This window comes from Haemorhous mexicanus, chromosome 2 (assembly GCF_027477595.1).
Source record: "Haemorhous mexicanus isolate bHaeMex1 chromosome 2, bHaeMex1.pri, whole genome shotgun sequence".
Taxonomy (NCBI): domain Eukaryota; kingdom Metazoa; phylum Chordata; class Aves; order Passeriformes; family Fringillidae; genus Haemorhous; species Haemorhous mexicanus.
The window spans coordinates 68,117,075-68,127,073 of NC_082342.1; positions in this window are offsets into that span (position 1 = coordinate 68,117,075).

Here is a 9,999-nt window from a genome sequence, read left to right on the forward strand (position 1 = left end):
AAATATTTTCCACTCTGTAGTGGCTCATAAGGTTCAAAAAATCAACACTGTAAATTTGTAATTCTCAACCTGGGGAAAGAATATCCCTCAGATGGACTGATACTACTTGTACAAGTTGAACTGTATTATGAGTCCATAGCGCCCACCTCCAAAATACATAACAGGAGTAATATAGTATACTGTGGCTACTAACTACTGCATAATCATTATATAGGAAATCGTCACATCAACTCTTTTACATTTATGATTACTCATTACATTATATCATACACAGAGCAAAACTTTCCCAACAGATGGATCTCCTTTTCTACAGTTTTTCATGTTTTAGAGAAAAATCACCACACAGTGACAATGTTATGTCTGGAGAAGTATGCAAAACATGTTTCCTTTTTCAGGACAGAAGAGTAAGCAGTAAACTACTAATTATTTTACAATCAGGATGTGAAATTAAATCTTTAAAGAGAAAGCCAAGTTTTCAGCACTGTAATCAAAGAAATTATGTAGTGGGGGTGTGGGACTGTCACTCAAAACTGTGGGAAAAGCATACCAGAAATTAGTTAGCCGAGAATGAATTAAAAGTTGCACTTTCCTTTCAAACAGAGCACAGTAGGGTTATGTGATTTGCGTTCAACCACTCTGCAATGTGTTATCTGAACAGCTCAAAGTATTTGCAAAGGACAAGACAGCTTTGCATTCATTATTGCCAAATAAAAGGAATATGCTGAAATGTGTAATGACCGATGGTTGATTTTTAACCACCACCAAAGACGTCTGGGACATTAAGATTTGCAGAAGAGAGCACGTTTTTCCTTTTCAGGGTGGACAAACACCCATCCTACATGGATTTGCAAAAATCCAAACCCATCCTACATGGATTTGCAAAAATCCACTCTACATGGATTGCTTACCTACTTTCTCTTTTAACCAAAGTTAAGTATCTTGCAGCAAAGAGCTTTACTGTATAGCTGTCTCTTCTATGGAGAAAAAAAATGCTCTCTGTCTGCAAAACGCTACCTATAGCAGTGATCACTTGGAGGGCAGACATTGCAGTTCAGATGCAAACCACTTTGGACTACTCACCCTAGAACCCCTCTTTGCTTTTTCCTGCTAAATGTAATAGACTAGGCTTTCAACTGTCATCCCTGTTAACAGCAGGAAGAATTACCAATAATTTTGCAGATCCACGTGATGTTTTTCACTTTTGCTGTCCACTAAGCCACCAGAAACTTCACGGTGACAAGCTATAAAAAATATGCACCACAATTTTGCCTAATATCTATGCAAGAAGAGCACAGCAAGCCCACCGACTTCTGTCATGCTACACTCGCCTGTCCACCACACACAACAGCACACAGGTGAGATTGAACTGCCTCAGGAACCTGAAAGGAATGGAAACAAGACATCCCTGGCATGGCTCCTGGAGATAAGAGAGGTTTAATGGTGTGCTGACAGCCTATACTTTAGGACTTTTTCTTAAAATAGCAAGTAAAAAAACCAAAAAAACAAACAAAAAAAAAAACCCAAAACCCTCAAAACAACAACAACAACAAAAAAAAAACACTCCAAAAACCAGAAGCTTTACCAGTCAGAAACCTGCCCAGCATTACTGTATTTGAGTGTCACTTTAGGTTAAAAAGAAATCTTTTAGCTTACATTATGTGGCATATTTTTTCTCTATTTCTGTTTTAAATACACAAATAGCCCACCCCTTCCTTTGATATCTTCAAAGAGAATAACTGAAGCCTTCCAGGATCCTTGACAGCTTAAGTATACAGTAGGAAGAGTTGACAATTACATTAGCTTTTCCCAGTGTGCAGAAAGGATGGCTAATGGAATTAATGAATCGTTTGCTGTTCCCCTAGTCAAAAGTCTAAATAACAACATGACCTTCAGTCAATGCTGCTGAAGAAACATTTCCTTAAACAATTCACAATCAGTGAGAGATGACCTCAGATTGCAACTGTGTGTATGTGATTTCTCTGCTTTAATTTACTCTTTCTTGTGTAGACCTACATAAAGTTTAAATGTTTGCACCAGTTGCTATTTTCCCTAATGACTGTTTATACCAAACAGGGAGGAAAAGAAAAGTACCATGATTTAAAGGTTAAGTCAGCTACTACGAACACAACATCAAGCTAAAATTTCCATGAAGCCAAAAAAATGCTCCCAAGTTTATATTTTTCTTAGAGAGGTAATAAAAAATGTTTATTGTATATTAAGTTCCTTTTCAATAAAATAGAGTTTTAAAAATAAAGATGAATAATTGTCTTCTTGATTCTCCTTGTTTCTATTTCATATAAAATCCACTGCTGCCAGTGGGGGGATTTTTGGTTTAAACCAGCGTGAAAAGAAATCAAGTATCTGTTAACAAACTGCTTTGTTTCAAGCTGGTTGCATTTCATAGTGCTAAACATTTTATTAAAAAACATTAATATCCCATAAGAACTCAGGGCTAGGATTGCTATCGTGGTTTTGAAATAGTGTTTATCAGAGGGATAGTGGGAGTCAGTTAACATCAGATCAGCTCATGAATGCAGACTGCAAAACAATTTTTTATATGTTTGGGTTTGGTGTTTTTTTTTTTTTTTTTTTAATTCTAAAGCAGAAAACAGTATTCCTAAACAGAAACTGTATTCCTTAATTATCTTTGAAGAGAAGGGTTGGACAAACCCTACATTTTTAATCTTTTTTAGGATTTAGTTTAGCAGGATAAGAGGTTATAGTGAAGTAAAAAAATGATTTAGTACAGTGCCTACAATCCACTGGTGCTTAATATAGTTGATCATCAAAATACTTAAAACGATAGTATTAAGTGATTTATGCAGCTGATGACATGAATGTTTATGACAGCCTTAGCCTCATAGTTGCATCTGCTTGACTTTTACCCACTTTATTTGAAGACATGCATGTGTAAAGATCAGTAGCAATTGCCAATTTGCCTGATGTACCACATCAGGATACAAAAACTGCTACAGATTTTCCCCCTCAGGTGCAATTTTGTCATACTCCATTAATCCTTTCAATCCTCCCCCAATCCTGTGGACTTGTTATTTAGTAATCCCTGATTGTTGTGGTGAAGGAACATTAGAAAGTCCCTGCTGTCTGCAAGGCAGAAAATTACAATGGTCGTCTATTAAATTTGGCTCTCACAGTGCCCCCTTGGATCAAGCCTGCTTGTCACAAACACAACCAGTGGCCCTAACGTCAGGACAAATTATCACCGATTTCCAAAATGTCCATTTTAAACTGATTCTGTGTCTCGCAATGTCTCCTCTTCAGCACCCAGACAAAGGCTGTATTTTTAAGGAGGGAGAAAAAAATCTTAAATCAACACATCACATAGGGTAGCTTCATTCACTTATGCATGTCAGGTTTTCAGTTTTCAACTCCCAACCGGGAACTCTCCCACATGATTGCAACCCATTGTGCAACTGAACAACTTGGCTTTCTTCCACTTGAGACAGTTAAAGAGAGATTACTGGGAGCATTCCTTTCCAGGGCTGCTCTTGTTAAATACAACATTCTCTGTAAACACCAGTGTTTTTCTTTTTAATTCAACATTTTTACGCTGCAAAGTAATCTATCTGTCTGGATCTCCTCTTGATCTCATATCCACACAGCTGCAGGATTTCTATCTCTGATCATGTATATCCCTATCATATTTTTCCCATATAGACAGAAGTCACATTTATCTACTTTTTAGGAAAACAAGAAAATTAAAAACCCCCAGCCTTTCATCAGCTTGATTAATTTAAAGCTGTAAACGTTGGTTTAATTCTACTGACATGAAAAAGTAACAGCTACAAGCTCCCAGTCAGGATTTGCGATTGATTATCTAGTGAAGCCTTTAAACAAAATCTTGTTTGCTCATTAGTTGCACTAAGGTCTTTAGTGACATATACAACCACAAACTTTAATTAAAAAAAAAAAAAAATATGGATAAATATTCAGATATTTTAACTCGGAAAGAGGAAATAAATAAGCAAATAAATAAAAACAAAACAAAACAGCCAAAGCTTTACAATCAACCACATAATATAGGAAAATTTAAAATAAAGCTCTTAGATAACTGAAATATTTATTGTTGTAGCATTTTATTTCTCAGATCTGACTTCTCTTTTGGAAGCATTGTACTGCCGCCACTATCTCATCCTTCAGAAATTCAGCAAGATCTTATCCCTTCTACAGTAACAGTAACCACGACTGCGATAACATGATCTACATGCTTGCCACCCATCACTTATGTATCTCAGCATACTGTTGCATAAACCACTCTTACTCACCCAGGGGTACAGTGTATCCTGCCCCTAGACCGCTGAGCTAGTTTTGTTTGTTTTGATCTACACACAGCATAAGGTGTGGGAGGTTTTTTGCAGAAGGGATCACATCTAAGCTTGAAAAGACTACTGAAGCCTAACCCAAACAACACACTGGAAGAAAAAGTAAAATAATTTTGCACAGCTAGTTTTAAAAACAGTTGAGACTTTTCTGTTGTATTTCAACACTTATAATGCCATCAGAAGTCATCTACAGTGGTACATGCTGAGCAATGATACACATTCAATATCTGACAGAGTGATAAGTGAATTAAGTGAAAAAGAAGGTTTAGGTGTCTAATTCTAACTCTCTTCAAAGGTCATACTAGTAGTAGCAGATACCACGGACTGCAAAACCCATCACACTAGACTGCACTGCCGCCTACACTAGCCCAAAGGACACTGACACATGGACTTTGCCTACAGGGATGCTCAGGACAGGCCTTCTCACAGCACAGGCAGAATCCAACCATGCCACAACCAATGGGACAAGCCAAACTGATGGCAAGGAGCTTATCTTCCAGCACAAGGCAACAGTTCTACACACCTATTCATGGAAATTGCACTTGACAGCTCACTCTCACTATCAGCATGGTGTTCCCCCAACTGAAATCTTGCAAATATCTGCCCAGATCCCACAGGACCAAAGGTTCACAAAGTTGCAATGCTGAGGACTTTCACATCCAGAAACAAATAGTAAAATGCATCTAACACAGACGGAATCGGAAATTTTTTTGTTTGGAGGTGCCTCATGATCTCTTCCAGTTAGAAATTCTCTCCAACCATACTGCTGATGCCTTATGTGCAACCATACTGTGATGTCCCCATGTGTTTTTAGTCTCATTTAGACTGTAAGCAATGGGGATTCAGCCAGGGAACTGCATGCTAAGGAGGAACCTGGGAGTTACAAAATGTTCATCTCATCTGCCTTCTATCATCCTTTTGTTTAAACGCATTCCTACAGAATATATTCACCTTTGATGTACATATGCCATAGGTCTCTGTGAGAGAAGCTTCACACTGATTTGGACTGCAATTGCACTGGATTTTCAGAAGGTTCATTGTAACATTTGGCTTCTGTTTTTATTCTGTAAAATAAATCTTTAAATATCTTGAAATTAGATGGTCAGCTGTTTTCATAAACAGAGATTGTCCATTACTGTATGAGGACTTGGTTAACTTCTCAACTGGGCAGCATGAAGTACTTTTGGGTTGTTCACAACAGAAATGATGTTTGTCTTCATAAAAACTGTTGAAAACTACTTTCAACAGTTTGAATTTCCTTCTGATGACTCCTTAGCTATTAAATACATACCAGTGCATGTTCATTATACAATAATGTACCTTTGGCCACCATCACATCTTCTCTCTGAAGCAGAATCCTCAGTATTTCAATAGATACACGTACTTCTGTACATAAAAGCACATGTATACATCTGTTCCCATATCTCTACATGCACATGCACAGTCACAAGACAACATGATGACTGGCTTCATATTCTCCTTGTCTGAATTTTCTATGCCCAACTAAACTAATGCAACCAAAATAACTAGAAAATCTAAACCAGCAAATCAACCTAAATTAATAGAACTGACCAAAATTAAATTAAACAATTAGCACTAAGCTATGCAGCTAAAAGATATTATTCACTATTACCCACTAAAATAATCATGAATTTAAGATGGTGACACAGTATGAAACTTCATCAAAGAAGCTAGATCATGGAGTTTCTCCTTGCAAAAAACAGCATCTACCTCTTAAAGTTTTAAGAGAGTGGCTGATGCCTTGCTGGGTTTTTTTTTTTTTGTGTTGGGTTGGATTTTTTTTTCAGATTAAGGACTGTCATCAATAATATTTCCATTTAAAATATTCTAACCTCCAGATTAAATCACGTTTCAAGTGAAATAGCAGACAACGTCCTTAGAATTCTGTCATCTTTATGAGTTCAACATGAGGCAAAAGTGTAGGCTTTTCAAAAGCATTTCACATAAAATGCAAAATTCCCAGAGATTTTGATGCAAATCTTTTGCTAACTCTAAACTGTTCAGATAAAAATTTTATCCTCAATGAACTTAGGATTCAGTTATGCTGCGCACAAAGCCAGTACAGCTAGTTTTAAATAAAATGTTACACATAGTCAAGTTTTTTCCAAAACAAACCCAAGCAGGTAAGGCTATCACTATTACCTGAGAGAGTGAAAGCACAATTGTAAAATAATAATGATCATCTTCAAACAAAGAAAGGGAAAGTATAATCGGAAGCAGTTTAATATTCACCTTCAACAAGAGGAAGATGGTAATTTCCAGCTGCTTCCATTTTTAATTGATGATTTTTTCTGTGGTGTGTGAAAGCCAGCCAATTTTCTTCAGAAAAGTGCTTCTATTTGCTTTACCCAGTAAGAACTAGATGCTTCTCACTGGTCTACTGCACCATGGGGATGGGATAAAATATGAAAGCAAGGATTTCTTTATTCTAACTAGGAAAATAAACTGTTAAGCTCAGTGGGGGCAGAAACAAAGGTGGCATTTAGATATAACTAATTTAGTATCTAACCAAAGCAGAGCCCTCTTGGAGAAGAGAGAGACCAAGGGAAGGCAAAATCGTACATGAATTATTTCTGAGTCAATTCCTATAAAAGCAGAAGAACTTTCTTTTATGCTCATACGGATTACACACTTCCTTTTATAATATGCACATTGTTCACATTTCTTTAAAGATAATATAATGAACAACTACTGCTAAGAAAGAATACTTCTTTTTTTTTTCCCAATACATTAAAGTGCAAGGGTCATTTGGAGATGAGGCCTGGACTGCTTTTTAAAACACAGACTGTGGGACAGATCCTCAGCTGATATAAAATAGTTCTGTTAAGTTTATTGTTCAATTAGAATGCAATGTAACTATGATTACAGATTGCTTACATTATCATATGTTAATAAAATAGCAAACATGACTTGCAAATTTTGTTCTTTGCTTTGTTTTGGCTCCTTTTAATTGCTTGGATTTTCTTTAATTGTAAAGAGTGTATTTTGAGGGGATAAATTGTCACTTGTGCTGTCAGACCAGGCTAATCATTCCCTACTTAGCTACATTTCTAAAGACCTAAGATTTTTCTTGAAAAGGGGCTTAGAAGCAATTGATTTGTGTTCATTAATCCATAAGCATTTGATTTCAAATCAGATTGCCAGCAGACATAACCTCTCTGCATTGCTACAACAGAGACTTGATTTGATTAATCAAACAGCTCTGATTCACTGGATTGTCTACAGAACAGTTGTCCCTGACAATGCTATGCAAATAGCTGCTGATGTGGTACTGGCATCCGGCTTTCTAAAACTGCTATGTTTTCCTCCGGGAAGACATCAACACTTTATATCTAATTCAATTTTATTCTCCTATATAAGCGCTTCTACATAGGATGTACCGAGTTTTTAATCCATTTCTACCAATAGTTCTACCATTTGCTTAAAAAATAAGTGTCACCTATAAGATTTTATTTCTCAGTTTACCCTTTACTGAAAGTATAATATTGGTATTTCTGTATTCTAAACCACTTGAAATTATACAAACAATTATATACACACACACACACATATATATATATATATATATATATATATATATATATATACTTCTACTTACCACTACTATATATCTACTATATATACTATTATAGTACCACTATAAATATTTTTTTTAGTTTTGTTTTTCAGGAGCTATGCAACAATATATCTCATGTAAGTATTTTTGCCTGTTCTGTTTAAAATAGCTGTCATTGATACAGAATTATATGCATTGGTTTAGGGAACAGGAAATTTTTCCATTTTAAAATTCCAACCCCAAATATGCTAAATAAATCTACATATTTAATACTGACTATTGATAAAACAGCACAAGCCAGTAACTTGCAACAGATGTATGACTCACTTCCTAGCAGATAATGGTTACTCCACAGGAGTATTTGTTCATTCTCCGGGGAAATAATGCAAAGGTGAAAAAAAAGTAGGCCTGCAGTCAGGGTAAAAGAGAAGTGTAAGAATACTTTTGCTACATTTGGTTAGGTAGGAAGAAAGTAGGAAGAAAAGGCAAAGTGCCCTAAAGAAGCAGAAAAGCGAAGCCTGTAACATCAGCAAAGAAAGCAGAGGGGCACAAAACTTTAATCAATAGATTTCTAAAAAGTGACAGTTCCCAAGCCCCAGAAGAAAAAACTTCATGGACTTCAAAGTTCAAGAAGAATCATGGACAGAAGGCTTTAGGGGAAGCAATAAAAACTGTGAAGGAAGCAAATACCTACTTTTTTTCCAGTGGTGCCTTAAATATTGCAGTTCCCAAGTGTGGGCTGATGCCATCAACTGGTTCACTCTGCTGGTTGACCCTGAGGAGCATTATGTAACTACCCACCGATAAAGACCCGTCTGAACCTACCAAGAGTTTTGCTTTTCGGGAAAACATATTCTTAATTACAATGGTCAGTTCTTCAGTATTCTGTCAAACAAATACATTAGCTCAGAATAAGCAAAAAAACTTCAGCCATCCTATCGTGACTCTACCAAAGTGCAGACTGGTTAGATTACATTATTTCTCATCTTCCCTTTGAAACAATCTGTTTCTTCTTATGATTCAGAGAACTGAAGGATGGACCTTCTGGTATGATTTTAGTCTAAACCCACCATATTGTTTTGGTAAGCTTCTTAGCAAGTACTTCTGTATTTTAAACTGAGTATTATGGGTACTCCTGCGAGATAAATTAGCTAACGAGCATTCAGTGGACAGGCAGCTTCCCCTCATTCAACATGTGATAAAGTGATAACTAGATCACCCATGGGCTTACTGACAATGTATTTATGTTACATAATTCATATGTTTTAAAATGAAAAATATGTATGTTAGTATTTGCATCAGTTACTTGTTTGTGATTTGTGCTAGATTTTTCTTGCTGAAGTTTGATGTATTTACAGCATTTTAAACCACAGTGTGTGTATTCAATGGTAATTGCTTAAAAAATTACAGAACAATTGGTGATTTTTATTCAGATTTTTGGCAGAGCTTGAAGTCACAGTACAAGTGGAAAAAAAAATAATTTGTTTGAGAAATAAAAAGTGCAACTCTTTTCATTCTTACACTGGCAGAAATATAAGCAATTTTCACACAGAAAAGAAATCAAAATGGGAGGAAAAAAGTTTTGAGAAAGAGGTTCAAGACCCTCTCCACAATTCTGGAAGTAGCAAGCCTTCCTACATAGCAATCTTGATTCAAAACTGGGATGTGGTCAAAAGTGAAACTTCTTTTAGAATTCTAGCTACTCTCAACTGGACTTTTTCCCAGCATGCAGATTAGGATAATACCCTGTCTGTGTAAAAAGAAAGGTCCATGACTCCAAACAGCAGGAGTGCTGAAGTCAAGACAGTATTGCTTGACAGAACTGAATAAGGAAGTCTGAAGGCTGCACTTACTTATTTTTGTTTTTATTAACAGGAAAGATGTGCCCCATCATACACTTGTATTCATTCCAAGCATCTATCACCTGAGTTTGTGTATGATGTTAAATTGCTTGAAGATGATTCTCACAGCCTGAGCTTTAAAGAAGTAGTTTCGACTCAATTGAAATGCAAAGACAAAATACTGCATTCCTCTCCCAGCTGAGCTTTTATTTAATGTGCCAGATTAAGAAGCTTGCTCTAC